This window comes from Rhinopithecus bieti, unplaced genomic scaffold (genome assembly GCF_001698545.2).
Source record: "Rhinopithecus bieti isolate Rb0 unplaced genomic scaffold, ASM169854v2 scaffold_5626, whole genome shotgun sequence".
Classification (NCBI taxonomy): domain Eukaryota; kingdom Metazoa; phylum Chordata; class Mammalia; order Primates; family Cercopithecidae; genus Rhinopithecus; species Rhinopithecus bieti.
This window is the reverse complement of record NW_016805666.1, coordinates 3123975-3141061: the sequence shown is the minus strand read 5'-3', so window position 1 is coordinate 3141061 and position 17087 is coordinate 3123975. Positions and strand designations below refer to the sequence as shown.

Sequence of the window (17087 nt, the reverse complement as noted above, 5' to 3'; positions counted from 1 at the left end):
AAGTGAAGGCTAATGATGACTGATAACCACCACTTCCTCGAATTGTTGTTACTTAAGTGGAAAATAGCTCTTAACTCTCTGCACTTAATATTCAATGTGTGACAAGTTTAAGATTCAGCAACTATTGTAGATTCGAAGTTATTTTTAAAACTTTTTACTGAGTTTATGAAAGTAACTCATGTCACTGTGATAAGAAACCTGCCATTGATTTTTTAAAAATTTTATGGGTACATATTACATGCATGTATTTATTGGGTATATGTGATATTTTGATACACACATGCAATGTATAATTATTACATCAGGGTAATTGAGGTATCCATTACCTCAAGCATTTATAATTTCTATGTGTTGAGAACATTTCAATTCTACTCTTTTAGTTATTTTAAAATACACAATAAATTATTGTTGACCATAGTCACCCCATTGTACTATCAGACACTAAATCTTAGTCATTCTATCTAGCCATATTTTTGCACCCATTCACAATCCCCACTTTCCCCTCCCTGCCCACTAACCTTCCCAGTCTCTGGTGACCATCATTCTGCCCTTTATCTTTATGAGTTCAATTGTTTTAAATTTAGCTCCCACATGAGTGGGGACATGTAACATTTGTCTTTCTGTGCCTGGCTTATTCCACTTAACATAATGCCCTCCATTTCCATCTGTGTTGTTGCGAATGTCTGGATTTTATATTTTATGGTTGGATACTATCCCATTGTCTGTATGTACTACATTTTCTTTATTCATTCATCTGTTGATGGACACTTGATTCCAAATCTTGGCTATTGTGAATAGTGCTGCAATAAACATGGGAGTATATCTCTTCATTGTACTGATTTTCTTTCTTTGGGGTAAATACGTAGCAGTGGAATTACTGGATCGTACAGGAGTTTAATTTTCAGTTTTTTGAGGAGCCTCCATACTGTTCTCCACAGTGGCTGTTGAATTTCTTTTATCATTCATTCTTTCAGGTAGAAGTTTTGCTGTGTAGCTGGCATCAACTACAGCTTAGGTGTCTGCCTTAACATTAAGTAGGCAAGATTTCCAGATGAAATGAGTACTGACCTCCATGTGTTTTCTGAAGGGTTCCTAAATCAAGTAGGCACATTAATATCACAGAGTACAGAATATTGCCTATGCCAAAGTGCAAGACTGAATAAAATCTCACCTCTGCCATTTCACAGCCTCTTGATCCTGGGCATTTAAGTCCCCTATCCTTTTATTTCCTCACTTATAAGAGGGAGTTGATGAAAGCACCTGCCTACAGGCATTGTAGTGAGTGAAAAAATAAATAAAAATTGTGCAGTGGTCACTAGCATTTGGTGACCATGTGAATGCATTTTTTATTTGATAAGGTGAGTGATATTTAAAGTCAATAATTAATTTTAAAAGTCTGAACAGTTACTATGTTTAAATGATCTTTTCTTATATGAACAACTCTCAAATTATGTAATTATAGGTATATATTTCTATATTATATATATAATGGTTCAATATGCGGATTTTGCTTTGTGTCTTATTTGTATAGTCTGATGATAGAATTAGCACAAAGTGTGTTTTTGAAAGAAACAAAACATATGAAGAAATAGAAAAAAACACTTCACCTGTATACAGTTACCCAAAAGCATCTGCTGTTTTTTTACATTCTCTTTTAAGCAAATTTTAACATCAGGAATACTACTAAAATAGAAATTAAAAAATGAGTATTTCTGGTTTACATAGATATATTTGCTATATATAAAATTTCCTACAAAGATAAGAAAATTACTGGTTATTTTGCTCATTAATATTTGACTCTTTCATGATCATTTCCACTTTCTTTTGATTCTTAATCCCTTTAGAGCAGGATTCTTGATTCTGACTGCACATTAGAATCACCTGGGACCTTTGGCAAACCACTGAAGCTACCACTAGTGAAGTTTCACCTCAAGTCTATCACAAGAAAATTTGAGGTAGGGCTGGGCATTTGTGTTTTTAAATTTCCCCAAGTGATTCTAATTTACAGACAAAACTGGGACCACTGGCTCAGAGGGGCTTAATTCTTCCCATGGCTTACAAAAAAAGACCCCACCTTTCCTATCTTAAAGCAGTAGTGATAAATCATTCCTCGCAGCCACTGTCCTGCCAAACCAAAAATCTCTTTGGCATCAAATCTCCTGGAAAAGCCATCAGAACTTTGTGTCTCAGGTCTTTTGCTAGACTCCTGTATTACCTTTCCTTCTTTATTACTGTTTTTTGGAACGTCACATATTATCACCTATCCGTATTCAATAACTTAAACAAAACCAAATCTTTAGATTCCTTTCTTCATCACAGCATTTTTCTGTTAAATTCTCCATCCCCAAACTCTTAGTCCTCATTTAGCTCCTTCAACACTAACCTCTTTTGATTCACTAGGCAGACTGCTGTTATGCCAAAAGAAAAAAAAAAAAAAAGCTTCTGGAATAAGATAGTGGTGGGCTAGGGTCTCAGTCCTACCACTTTCCAGATGGGAGGATTCAATGAGAGTAACAAAATGTAAGTCCTTGAGTCCCTGCCTAACACATCTTACGAGAAACTTTTGTTGTGTACTTCACAACAACCATAGCTAAGTTGCCTGCTTTGCCATTAAAATAAGTTGGTAAGATTTCCTAATGAAATAAATACTGACCTCCAGGTATGCCCTGAAGGGTTCCCAAAATCAGGTAGGCACATTAGTATCAGGTAGTACAGAATATTGCCTATGCCATAGAGCATGGCTGAATAAAATCTTACCTCTGTCATTTCACAGCTTCTTGATCTTGGGTAAGGTCTCCATTTCCCTTTTCTACCTCTCCGTCTGCTTCTTTCCTACAGAAGACAAATAATTTTATGTACCAAAGTGTCCTGGAGGGGAAAGTCAACTGCATTCCATACTCACTCTTATGGAAAGGATGAGCCACATCACAAGAAGAAGGGGAAGGTGAAGGAAAAAAAGATGAAGAGTAAGAAAGTTTCTGAGAAGTTTAGTGTAGGGTGGACATATTTAGTGTATGATAGACAACCATCTATGACCCCTTCAACATAACTTACTCTAAAAACACATTATGTTCAAGATTTCTTGAGCTGGAATTTTTGTTTGGTTAGTCAGTTTGGAGTTTTGGGAAATGTGTATTTGGGCAGAAGCAGTCCTCAGGGCAGCCAGGCTATATTCATTCCTCTTCTTCCCCAAATTGATTTACTCCAAGTGTGATATCATGAGTTACCTTTAACTGAGGGCTTCCTATTTGCTGTTCTAAGCGAACAAACTTCAAAGTAGCATGTCAGTGAGGATATATGCTCTAGGGAAAGAATACTACTTGTGTTTTCATGTCTATGCCATCATTTGCCACCCTGAAGTTCCTGCTTATGCTCCCTTTGGAAGGATCTCCTATTCATCATCTCCTCAACACTTCCAAACTTCTAGTTTCATTGGAAATACACATTCCTCTTCTGAATGCTCATCATTATTGACCTTTTACGTCTCTTCTGGTCTACTCTCTTTTTTAGCTTTGAGTTCTGATGTCTATGTCTAATAATGTTTCATGAGCTCCATTAAACTATGAACTTCATGATGTGCTTACACAGTGATGCTCAGCACAGTGCCTCACACAGAATATGCACTCAGTAAATATTTTTGGAATTAATTAATGCACTTATTCACAATAAACTACAGTTATTTTTCTCTTGTTCCCCTTTTCTCTCTCCCTTTAGTGAGGAATATAAGTGCATAGATGAGGTGTACCTAGAGGCATTAGCATTTATCCTGATGAAAACATTTATTGTCATTCTAATTCTTATCCATTTAATGTTTAACAAGTTTTTGCATAGTATTTCTTGCAAGTCATAAAAGCAAAACATTTCTCTTAACTTTGACTAAGCCATGTTGAAAGAAAAGAGGATAGATTAGGGAATAATAAGAGGAAAGTTCTTGATAATTCCTAAAATAGTTGCCTGTCACTGTTGCATAAATGAAGAATAAATATGCAAAAACACAGCAACTTGGGATTTCTTCTGTGAAAAATAAAGTTCCAACTTCCTCTCTTGTGGTATTTAATATTGCTGATACATATGACACGAAATAAGAAACTTCATAGCTGGTAATCATATTTAATAATGGTTCATAATATTATCAGAGTTCTTTACACTTATAGTTCACTTCACACTCATGGATTGATAGCCCAGATGAGAATAAAGGACACGAGAAAATCGAGAAGTTGGTTTATCCAGAAGTTGAACGCTAATATTGAAATAAGAAAGTGGCATTGGTATGCTTGATGGAACACTCATGGATAATGAAGTTCAAAAAATTAAGTAGTTAAAGAAATGTTGAATAAGAAAGACAAGCAAGAAAAAAAGTCACCATTAAACTATTACTCAGTGATAATTATCTTTACAATGTTGGTATATTCTTTTCCATTTTTGATATTTGTATTTTCTACAAATATAATCTCTAGCCACATTTGTTTAAAACATAAGGATTTTTATACATATACAGTTTTATATTATGCTCTTGTACTTTCATACCAAGTATATTTTTTTCTGTATAACCACAAATCATTTGAAAACATGACTTTTAATGCCTCCACATATCAGATATTTGGATATATTATAAAATTATTTATTTTTTTTTAGCTGTTGATCATTTAAGTTCTCAGTTTTTTATTTTCAAAAATTCTGTCATAAATGATATTTCAATAAATATCTACATATCCACATGGCTGTGCACATCTCTGTTTACCCTCTTAATTTATAATTCTAAATATAAAATTACTCTTTTTTTTTTGCAGCTTGGTAAACCTACAAAACTAAAAGAATGATAATGTTTCAAGTAACCTTTAGACTGTAGTTCTTTATAAGCTCTGAGGTTGAGAGCATTTGCATTGGAAAGAGCCATGGCCTGGAATTCAAGAGAACTGATTCTAATCCTAGGTCCACCTCCAGCTCACTGCAGGCAGCAGGAATTACTGCTCTACCTCACAGGTAAATTGTGGGGATTCTCTCAGTTATTCATTTTAAGACCAATTTGATCAGAGATTTTTAAACTTTAGCATGCAACTGAATCATCTGGAGGGACCTGTTAAACGGAAGTTGCTCAGACCTATCCCAAGTATGCCACATTTAAGTCTGTCTGGGGGCTAAGAATTTGCCTTTCTAGCAATTTCAAGATGTTGCTGATGCCTCTGGCCTGATAACCACATTTTGAAAACAACTCAACCCGAGCATCTGTTTAGAGGAGGGATCAAGGTGGTGATGATGCAAGGAAAATGTCTTCTTTTATTTAAAACAAAACGTAAGGGGTGTAAGAATCAAAGCAGAACGTTTAACTGGAAAAAAAAAAAAAAAAAAGGAAAGGATCACTAAATTCTCTCTGCTTGAGTCCAACCATGCCCTTTAAGAATTTGGCTGATTCTTCCCCCATAATGCCACAACACAGAGATGAGGTGCTTTCCCTTTGATGTTCTAGGTTAAATGTGGTTCCGTACACCGTATCTTGGTTTCCTTGAAAGCAACTGATATAAGATAGAATCGTTCAAAATTGCTTTACGAACATAAATGTGAACTGAAGAGAACAAACGATAATAAGCAAAAAAGTACCTAGCTTACATAGTATGAATATGGGAATAATTTGATTCTAATATTCTATAATAATTATTATTCTATAATAATTCTAACACTCTATTAGTTAATTATCTCCAAAATTGTAGGTCTGAGCCATCGTACACCTGGTCTCCCAAGCTGTCTTAATTTCAGCTGTATGGCCCCAGGACAACTTTATATACCTCTTGCCTGGCTCCCTTGCTTTCCAGAGCTCAGTCAGCCCCTTAAGGTCAGAACTATGCCTTCTTTCACCTTGCACAAACTGTCTTCTGGTCACTGTGACTAAAGTTGTTTAAGGCCAACCCACTTGGTTTCACTTAAGGAACGTACTTCTTCCTCAAGAGACCAGAAGGACTTGAAAATTGATAAAAGTTGAACCTCCCTAAGTCCCCAACACCTGACCTCTTTTCACTATGTATATATAGTCAAAGAAGAATAATGTTTTCATCATAACACAATTCTAGCATGTGTCTAATAAGAATTGTAGGCATATGGGAAAGAAAGAAATAATGGTGTTGATCTGTCACTGAATATAAAGCTGTCCACAATTAGACAAATAAATGGAAATCAGAATGTTTAGCCTCTGCTTACTGAGTGGATTTTAATTAAATGGTTAAAATCATTTTGTGTGATCCCAAGGGATGAATCTAGGACTGATGTGTGAACACTACAGGGCAAGAATGGGAGAAATAACACTTATTGAGCACGTGTTGTATACTGTGATAAATTGTGGCATGTACTTTCTGAGAGATGACCGAGAGATGAAGTTGTTTAAAAATAGATTCATCTGCCTTAAAAGATAATGGGTTGCCTGGTACTGGAGGCATTCAAATTCAATTTTAGTTCAATTTCTACTTTTTCCAATAATCCTTCTGGTTACTCCAGTTTTCTGGATCCTGGTACACTTTTATTTTGCTAATGCGTTTTCTGCTTCTATTCTTACCTCCTAAAATCATTGCAGCTAGAGTAATAATTTAAAAATGTGAAATGCATCATAACTATACTGAAAACACTTCAGTGACTTTTAAATACAAATCAGAGCTCTTAACATGCAGTGCATGGCCTGGCTGGTGCTACCTTTCTAATACCATTTCTTCCACTCTCCTCCATGTACCCCAGGCTCCAGACATGGAGCCTTCTTTCTGTTGTGTGGACAGGCCATGCGCAAGCCTTCCTCAGCCCATTTGCACTTCCTGGATCTTCCGTCTGTGATAGTCTCCCCTAAGAACAACACTGGCCCCAGTTCAGCATTGGGATCTCAGCAAAATGTTTCCCCTTCAGAGAAACCTATCTTAACGGCCTTTTATGAAATATAAAACCCCTACTTGCATTCAATCACTTTAAAACCTATTTTTTCATTGTATTCTTTTCATGTCCTCTACTTATACCACCAGAATATGTGTTCCAAGAAAAGAGAGACCTTGTCTATTTTATTCAGAACTGCATTTCTAGCACTTAAAGTAGTGTCTGGATGGGAAAAGAAGGAAGGAAAGAAGGAAGGAAGGAAGGAAGGAAGGAAGGAAGGAAGGAAGGAAGGAAGGGTGGGTTAAAAGGTTCTAAACTACCTATTTTAAGCAGTGTGTTAGCCAATACATGTTTACCAAGTATTGCACAATTTCATTTTCAAGTTTTGAATGAATTTTAAATAAACTAACACATAACCCAGTCCATATCCTTTTTCCTACAAACAAATTGTCTTATTTAATCACTCTGTTTTAGAGATGGAGAAATTGAAGGCCTAGGCAGTTGACGTGCGCAAGGTCATGTGGCAAAGCTGAGACTTGTTTTTTCCACTGCATCACCCTGGAATTTCTTAAACACTCCAACCAGACTTACACCTTTCCTCTAAAGAAAGCAAGAGAGAGTTCAGAGTCCTTATTTTTAAACCTGCATTAAATGGAAACCTTTGGAAGAGCAGGTGGTGGTAATGCTATGAATCTGGCTCACCAAGGGAACACTGAGGTCATGATATTTTTCACATTTAGTAACTTCAAAAATATAGAGATGATGTAAACTTCCTAAGACTCGTTGCCAGCCTAGCGATACTGGTAACTCAGGGCAGGAGGGCACGTCATTGGTCATGACAGGCACATGCAAGGCCAATGAGCTCTCTCTAGTCAAAAGAGATGCTCTGGTAATGTTTTCAGATAGCTGTCTTGGATTCACATCCTGCTTACAGTAACACTAGCAAGGCTGCTTAAATTTCCTATTAGATACATGACAAAAATATCCTATGATGTGAAGAAGTTGCTAAGACCAAATAGTACCTACTTCATAGAGTTGAAAGATTTAATGAGCGAAAACATTTAATCTGCTTTGCACAATCTTTGGTACTCAGTAGTGCTCATTAAATGTCACTTTTTAAAATAAAATACTAGTTTAGATGAAAGTGCATTTTAATGTTTGATATTTCTGAGTGAAATTGGGCTCCTCATCTCTCAGCCTGCTCCGATCTCTGCTTACAGTAACACCCTGACAACGAAGAATCATGCAATCATAGGTCAGACTCTAAAGGAACATTCAGAGTGGTCACCTGCTTACACGTTAGGTGACGGAAGCAAACGGAGAAAAATGACAACAGACTGAGAGCCAGAACCCAGGGCAGTGATAGAACTGGAATTTGAACTCACATCTCTTTTATGCCAGTTCATCACTTTCTTCCTTTACCCAGACAGCAATGTTACTGTACTTTGCATTTGGCCTATTTGAAAATTTAAAAATGCATTTTTTAACATTATAAAATATTTAATTGGAATATAAAGGTTAAATATATTCAAGGTATACAACATAATTTCCTATATCTATATATTATGCAATAATTACTATAATCAACTTAACATATTCATTACCTGTACATGAGATCCCCAGAAGTCGTTCATTTGATAACTGAAAGTTTATACCATCTGACTAAAATCCCCCCTCCATTTTCTCCATCCCCCACCCCCTGGCAACCACAGTTCTACTCTCTGCTTCTACAAGCTGGCCCATTTGTAAAACTTCCTTCTACTTTAAATATTCTTTGCCTCAAGGATAAGATAAATAACTCCACCTTCAGACTCAAGCCCCCAGTAGGTTTGCATTCATTCTTCCCATCCTACTGGAAGTTCTCATGACCTCGCTATATGTATTTCATCACATTGGGAACCACAAATAGTACATCATATTTAGGAACATGTCCAGGTCTAATATCTGTGATTTTATATTCATAATCATGATTTCAATCAAGATATTCTAAAATAGTTTCTAAATACGCTTTAAAGATTTTAGTAAAATGTGAACAATAACATCCAGACGATTTTTAAGTGGCCTTTAGAAAGATAGGTATCAATAATTTAGAATTATATTCTGTATAATATTTGGTTCCCAAGCAAAAAGAGTAAGTGCTGAGTCATTGTAAAGGGTAGAGGATTTTAATCTTGAAGTGTTTTAGTAATATTTGTGTTGCTACTTATACCTTAAATTTGGGGGAATTAACATTTTCTATTCATGTGGAATCATCCCTGGGCTAATTCTAATTCGTACTCTGTAGCTCATCATTTTTTGAACAAGTCCCCAGGAATTTATAATAAAAATTAAGAAAAAATCATTTTGCCTGACTTTACTCCAGCAATGTGCTTCTGTAGGTCTGTGTATGTAGACTTTCATAAATCAACTAATATTTTTACTATTGATTTGCATATGTATTTTAGGATATTTTAGCTCTATTTGATTGACCTTCAACTGACATTTAATCATTAAATGGGAAATTAAATAGTGTATTTATCTCTGTGTTGATGAAGATAGACAAAATTAATACTCATTCCTTAACTGTTGGTGATGTCTGCTTACATTCCACAGGAAGGCATTATATCAAGGAGAGTAACACTAGAGTGAAATGGGCTGAGAGTGTAAAAACCTGAGTTTGAGTCCTGGATCTAGTGCTTTGCACACTCTGATTGTTAGATAGATCACTTGCCTATGTCTGGATTCAGTTTCTTGATCTGTAAAATAAGTAAAGAATCTACTAGATGATTCCAACTTCTCCCCAAGAAGTTAAAGATCTCTCAATAAACACCGAAAGATTTAGAAAATAGCACAATTAAATTCCCTCTCCACTGCCATGTACCTATAAATGACTTAGCAGCAGAAAAATAGTCATGTTTCTCTCGATGTGGACTTAGCTTCTTCCAACGGCAAGCAGCTGGACAAATAGGCAGATGCATCTGTGCTACTGTAGAAGAAAATGTTGTGTGTACTTCAGGCAGCAGTGTTCCATGGGGAGATAATTTAGGATTTTCCAGTGGCACATTCTAGTAGTCCCTAAACCCTGCCAACTTGCTCAATGCATGTGCACTATATTTCTTGTGGATCCATTCCCTCCTTCTAGCTCAAAACCAATGCAGAGTTCAAATCTTCAAACTATTTAAACTGGATCACTATAATAGCCTTCCCATCCATGCTTAGTTTCACTCTTCTGCAATCTACTCTCCTCTTAGTTCCAGGTTGATCTCTCTAGAACCTAAATCTAATCATGTCCCAGACCTGCTTAAAGAGTCAAGAGCTCCTGATTACTTTCAGAATATATTCTTAAAAACTTTGCTTTCACATGATTTGGTACCATCCTGTCTGACCTCAGCTCCCTCCACACTCCCATTCACACACCCCATACTCTACCTCAAGGAAACAGGTTTCTGTAGAATAATGTGAGACTGTATTGATTGAGCCTTCTCAAGGTGCCAGATGCTTTTACATTCATTATCTTATTTAGTCAAAAAAAATAGCATATCAAGATAGACATGATCTCAGCTTTCAAGAGAAGTTGAGTAACTTGCCTACAAGAGAGTCACCTGTGCTGAGCAGGGCACAGATATGTGTGTATGTCCCCAAGCTCTTTCTACTTGACTATGCTGCCTTTCCAGAGACACTTCACACTTTCACTTCTTTACACATGTTGTTTCTTCATTCTGGAATGTTCTTTCATTTCTACTTGTTTGAATCCCAGCAGTCATTCTTTAAGTCTGTCTAAAATGTCATATCATTTATTTTTTGTATTCTTCTAATGAAATTAATATTTTCTCTTTTGTGCTCCAGTATTTTGCTTATAGACATCCATAACATTATGCATTGTAGTAGAGATGTTTGTGTATGTGTCTTAGACTCCTGTAAGAATGTAAGTTACAGAAGGGCGAAGACCATGCCAACCCTAAATCTGTTATTTACTATAGTGTCTGGAATAGAGTAGATAATCATTGATTGTTGGAATAAACAAATACATAAATAAAACATTTCTAGTTTATCTTTATTAACCTCCTTTTAAAATGTGGTGATCACAGATATATAGACAATTCAATCACAAACTACTATACAGTACTAGGGTTGGCACAAAAAGAAAACTCACAAAAGAGCATTGCTCAAATGTCAAAAATAACTGATTTGTACTCAGAAATGTTATCCTAGTCGTGATAAAGCTGATTACTCCTAAAATAAACTGCAACAATTTTCCTGTAAATGACTCAAAAAATTTCAAATGATACCAAAGTTAAAAATAACCATTTTGTCTAAATTGCTCAAATATTCGTTTGCTTCCAATTTTGGAGCAACATAAACTTCCAATCTTTCTGTGCGGATAGGTGGTGATGTTTTCCTGCGTGAGTTCACAGCTAAGCAGAGGGTTGGGCATGTTCCAGAATGAACGCCACATTTTTAGTTTAGAACAACAAGGATGGCTATTACAGAGATACAAGTGCATGGCCCAATTTAAGGCTTTTGTGGAAAGCATCACTGCAGTCATGCTACAAAACTTTCCAGATTTACTCGGACATGACTATGTACCCATTGAAGGAAGAAAGTGTCTCTGCTATCTAACATACCAAGAAGATACCATTTGTACAGAACCTGCTAGCTATTTTAGAGAAGATAAATAAAGACAAATTAATGCCAGTAAACTGTGCTTCGCATCTCTAAAATGACATGAATGAAAGGAAAGCTTCCTTTTGGTAGTGATTGTTAAACACACAGAGACTCTCACTTCCCCTCCACAACATCACTCCTCTCTCAGCCCTTTCTACTTCTGCTTCATGGAGACAGAAGTGCTTCCATAATGTCTCTGCCTCTTATCTATCACTTGGGAGAGCCAAAATAATATTCCTGTAACAGAGGCTGTATGGTGTTGTAAGTTTTGACATGAATGTAAAACACTCCATCCCCTAGGATAGTAGAACAAGGCTGACAAGGTCTGCTTCACCACAAACTGGAGTGTCCTTCCCCATCCCATAAAACTCCCACAATCCCACATTCTTCAGGGTACAGTTGAGTTGTCACTTTTCTAAAGAAGCATCCCAGGCCCAATTCAGATACATCCTATCTCTGAATAGCTCTATCTCTTTTTGTTGTTGTTGTTTTATATTAAGTTCCTTGCTTATAAAATTGTTAAAGCCCGAAGGGCAGAAACTATTGTCTTTTTCGTTTTTGTATCCTGCAAAGCATCTAATGGAGTGCCTGATCAAGAAAGTGGTTACATTTATTGAATAAATAAATGAATGAGTGAATGAATAACAAATGACCTTTTTTTTGCAACTAAATATAAGAAAGACTTGGACATAAATGCTTTTCCTCAGAGAAAAGTTTCTGATCTTAAATAATAATCTCAGTAAGGAAGACTGAAGTTAGGTTATGGAGAAATATAATGAAGCTTCAATCATTAAGGGGTAAGAAACGATATCACACCTATGGGCGACCTTCATGTCTTCAAATGTGCGCTATACTCTGCCGGATTTGGTGTCCTATCCAGAGCTAGTCTTATAAATTCAGCTGCCTAGGCTTTCAAGGAACTGAAAAACAGAATTTGAAGTCAGATAAACTTTTTGATAGTGAAATCATAAAAACATGATTGTTGTTCCTCAAAACGGTAATTTCTTTTCTCATCTCTCAGAGTGTTCTGGAAGCACAGCATCCTCAGGGTTACAGCAGAAAATCCAAGGTACAGAGATGAACACACTTAAGTCTATGGATTGAGTGAGTGACTCGTGGAGAACCAATATGAGAGCAGGGATTTGGCATTAAACTTGCATTATGATGTCTCAACTAAGCCAGTCTTTCAGCTGCCTCCTCTGTAGAGCAAGAATATTCACCTGTTTTCTTTAAGCTTTGTAAGAACAATCTAAGAAGGAGGTTTTAGACCTCTCCCCAAATTCAAAATCTATACAAGAGCTTATGACTTTGAAACCTGTCCTTGGGATTTTGAGATATATCTCTCATATATGTGAGATCTGACTTATCCAAGAAGTATTTTAATCTAGGCTAAAATATTTTGAGTCAAAATAATAACCTCCCAATTTTGCCAAAGCTCCTTATACTTATTTAAACTCCATTAAGTGAATGACATATTTATGGATTCTTTTTTAAAAAAAGTCACTGAGTTGGAGCGAAAAAAGTGAGGCCAAGAATTAGGCCCCACTGGTATGTTCCCTCAGGACAGTTGTTAGTGGAGCTGGAAGAAGAATCCACATAGTCCAAGGCTGAAGATCAAAATGTACTGCAGTTTCAAATAACAGTGTTATCAACTCTATTTATTCATCAAATACATTTATTTATCATTTTTCCATTTCTCAGTTCATTGTTATTTGGTTTTATCTTTATCGAACCCTTCTTACTACTCTTCTCAAGCTCATTTTATTGGTGTCTTTCTAACTCATTTCCAGACTTGGTTACTTTCTTTCTTCATTTGTAATGAAAGCATTAAGAAATAAGCTGTCTTTGAGTATAGTCTTGGCTTTGAAGCATGAATAAATAATTATAGTCAGGCATGAATAAATGATGACATATCTATATGATGTAATATTATGCAACACTTAATATACTTTTAAATGATTTGTATCACAAGCAAAAAAAAAAAAAAAACCACACACAAAAAAAACCTTTCCCAATTAGTTGTTAAGCAAAAACGCAAAGGTTTTAAACCATGTTATACTATGTTATTCTAATTTCTAAATGTATTTTTGTGTTTAAAATATGCTTGAAGGATACTCATCAGTGTTTATCTCTAAATTATGGCCTTATAGCCTAATTTCGTTTTCTTCCTTCTGCCTTTAAATTTTCAATTTTAGAAAACATACTTTACTGTTATAAGTAAGAAAAAATATTATTTTTTTTAATTTTAAGAAAAAATAGGGCCGGGTGTGGTGGCTCAAGCCTGTAATCCCAGCACTTTGGGAGGCCGAGGCGGGTGGATCACGAGGTCAGGAGATCGAGACCATCCTGGCTAACACAGTGAAACCCCGTCTCTACTAAAACATACAAAAAATTAGCCTGGCGTGGTGATGAGTGTCTGTAGTCCCAGCTACTTGGGAGGCTGAGGCAGGAGAATGGCGTGAACCCGGGAGGCGGAGCGTGCAGTGAGTGGAGACAGTGCCACTGCACTCCAGCCTGGATGACAGAGCAAGACTCCATCTCATAAAAAAAAAAAAGAAAGAAAGAAAAGAAAAGAAAAAATGAAAAAATAAATAAAAGTTTATATTCAATTTTCTATCATTTTTCTAAAAGATTAAAGTGATTTATTAGCATGCATGGAAAATGTGTGTGATATGACATTGTTTAAAACCCACTACTGGCTGGGCACGTTGGCTCACGCCTGTAATCCCAGCACTTTGGGAGGCCGAGGCGGGCAGATCACGAGGTCAAGAGATCGAGACCATCCTGGCTAATGCGGTGAAACCCTGTCTCTACTCACAATACAAAACATTAGCCGGGCATGTGTAGTCCCAGATACTCGGGGGGCTGAGGCAGGAGAATGGCGTGAACCCGGGAGGCGGAGCGTGCAGTGAGTGGAGACAGTGCCACTGCACTCCAGCCTGGATGACAGAGCAAGACTCCATCTCATAAAAAAAAAAAAGCAAACCCACTACTAAATGTGCATTATGATCTTAACTCCTCAAAAATATGAATTCACACACAAAATTATACAGAAAAAAGCAAGAATGTAAATAGAAAAAAATATAAGCCTCTGTGTTTCTAAATAAAGAATTGTGGATTAATTTTATTTTCTTCAGTATTTTTCCAACTTTCTGCAATAAGATACAAGGAATTTTATAAGAAGTAAACAAGAAATAGATATTACTAATTATAAAGACGTAGGCCCCAAGGATTGTACATGTCCACTATGCCTCTAGGCTAGTCAAAGAGAATTCCAGCTGCCTTCCTTGCCTCTTTTCTTGCCTGTCTCCAATTCAATTCTTTATATTGCCAATAGGTTCTTAAGTCACTTTCTAATCACAGGGTTCCGCTAATCAGAACTCTTCAAAAATTTTTCACTGCCTATGAAACACAGTTTGAAATTTTTGACATGAGCAACCAGGCTCACTATTTGCATCTCCTGAATGTGTGCCTATGTTTGACATTCAGGTCAAACAACAACAAATTCAACTTGCCACTTGCAAAGACGTGAGTCCTACCACTTTTCCTTTTGTAACGAAACCATTCTGTACTTGTCATATATCAAAATGTAATCAAAATTTCCCAGATCGCTTCCTTATTGCCTCAGCTGGAATAACCACTTGCCCATATATTTTAATGGCCCTTATATCATGCTGCCTTCAGTTATAATTATTCACATTATTGTTACATATTAAGTATCAAAATAAATTATTTTTAGGAGAATTCTATACATATATTTCATATTTTCCCACTAGTTCTCTTCGAAGTCCTGGGTCTTATCCAGCTCTGTGGACTCATCACATCCATGGCGAGAGCTTGTATAGCATAGGTGTCTAGCAAGATAGGATTGAAAGGAATTATTCAATAAGCCTTTTCTTTTTTAAGTCATGATGCTATGATATCCCAGAAATCTAACTGTTGATTTTGTTTTTTGATTTTTTTTGTTTGTTTTTATTTTTTAACTTAATTCTTTTTAAAATTTCCATAGGTTTTTTGGGGAACAGTTAGTGTTTTGTTACATGAGTAAATTCTTTAGTGGTGATTTGTGAGATTTTAGTGCACCCGTCACCCAAGCAGTATACACTGTACCCAATTTGTATTCTTTTATCCCTCATCCTCCTTGCACTACCCCTCCCCAAAGTCTATTGTATCATTCTTATGCCTTTGCATCCTCATAGCTTAGCTCCCATTTATGAGTGAGAATATATGATGTTTGGTTTTTCATTCTTGAGTTAATTCCCCAGAATGATGGTCTCCAATTCCATCCAGGTTGCTGTGAATGCCATTATGTCTTTCATGCTTGTGGCTGAATATTATTCCATATATGCTTGTTTTTAGATGGGCATACAGTTAGAAACTTGGATATTCAGATACCAGAAGTGTATAACATTATTTTCTCTGTTTGAGAACTGAGGGGCTAATTCTATTCCATGAACCCAAACCTGATGGAAAGAGTCTCTAATTGGGAAGTATGTGTGACAACAGAGGTGAGAGTTGGCTGTGTGTGTTTGGGATATAGGGATATCTACCCAGTAAGGCAACCTGAACAAGTTGGCATTATGAGGACAGAGGACAAAGCCAGGTGATCAAAGAGTAGAGAGAAATGAGCAGCAGGAGAATCTGGTGAGTCAGAAGTCCAATTCTCAGCAAATATCCAAGTCTATTGCCCGGGGCTTCCGTTTAGGTATTCCCATGGTGTGGTGTGTAGGAAAGCTGGCAGCACTTGTAGACTATGCCAACGTGGTCCCTTCACATATATTTTCCCCTTTATTGCATACTAATACTGAGGGATGTGTTAGCTCTGTGTAAAAGATTAATGAAACAATTTTTAATACTTTAAAGACTCCATGGTTGAATTAAAGCTGATCTGTCCTTGGGATTCAAGAACATCCTAGAAAATCTTAGAAATTTGGGGGCAGGCACAAGAAATAAATGACAAAGGCATTTGATACAGGACGTCACAAACCAAAATGGAAGGGGATGGCTGAATAGCACACTGGTTAGTCATAGTCATCTTGACCAGTCCTGCAGGCAGCATCTGGTTCTGCAAGCAGCAACTGAAGGAACAGATTTCTCTAAAATGCTCAACGATATCTTGGCACTTTCCTTGGCATCCATGTTAAAGAAATAGTAAGAGATGGACTTCTCCGTATCTGTGCATTGAAGCCAGCACGAATTCAGTACAAGAAGACTCCAGATTCTGAGACTCCTTGGATCCCTAGAGTCCCGAGGTATAGCCCAATAGTTCTCCAAAGACTGCTGAAAGGAATATTTTAGCAGCTTCACATGTAGTAACACCCCAAAACCCACTGGAGCAGAAAAGCAAAGCAGTGACAGGCGTGATGTGATGAAGGCAAGCCAAGTTCATGAACACGAATGAGAGATATCCCTTGGAGTTTTCTTAAAATAATGGGGGAGAATTTTTAAAAAGTTGAAGTTCTGTATGTTAGGGTACAGCAAGAGTGAAGGATTAGAGGTGGTGTTATTAGGCAACTGTTAAGAGTTTTTTTTTGAAGCCTGAGAGTTTGCCTTTGAAGACCAGTTTCTAGCCTTGTGACAGTGGGAAAAATATTTAA

General features: G+C 36.5%; 1 long non-coding RNA gene across 1 annotated transcript in view; it reads right to left on the bottom strand.

Annotated features, from left to right (window-relative positions):
- The window catches only part of LOC108530441 (uncharacterized), a 122901-nt gene extending 120067 nt beyond the window's left edge, over positions 1-2834 (bottom strand). Inside the window, exon 1 of the long non-coding RNA XR_001885829.1 lies at positions 2758-2834. This is a non-coding gene — a long non-coding RNA (uncharacterized LOC108530441). The remainder of the gene's footprint in view (positions 1-2757) is intronic.
- Between the last annotated feature and the right edge of the window lie 14253 nt (positions 2835-17087).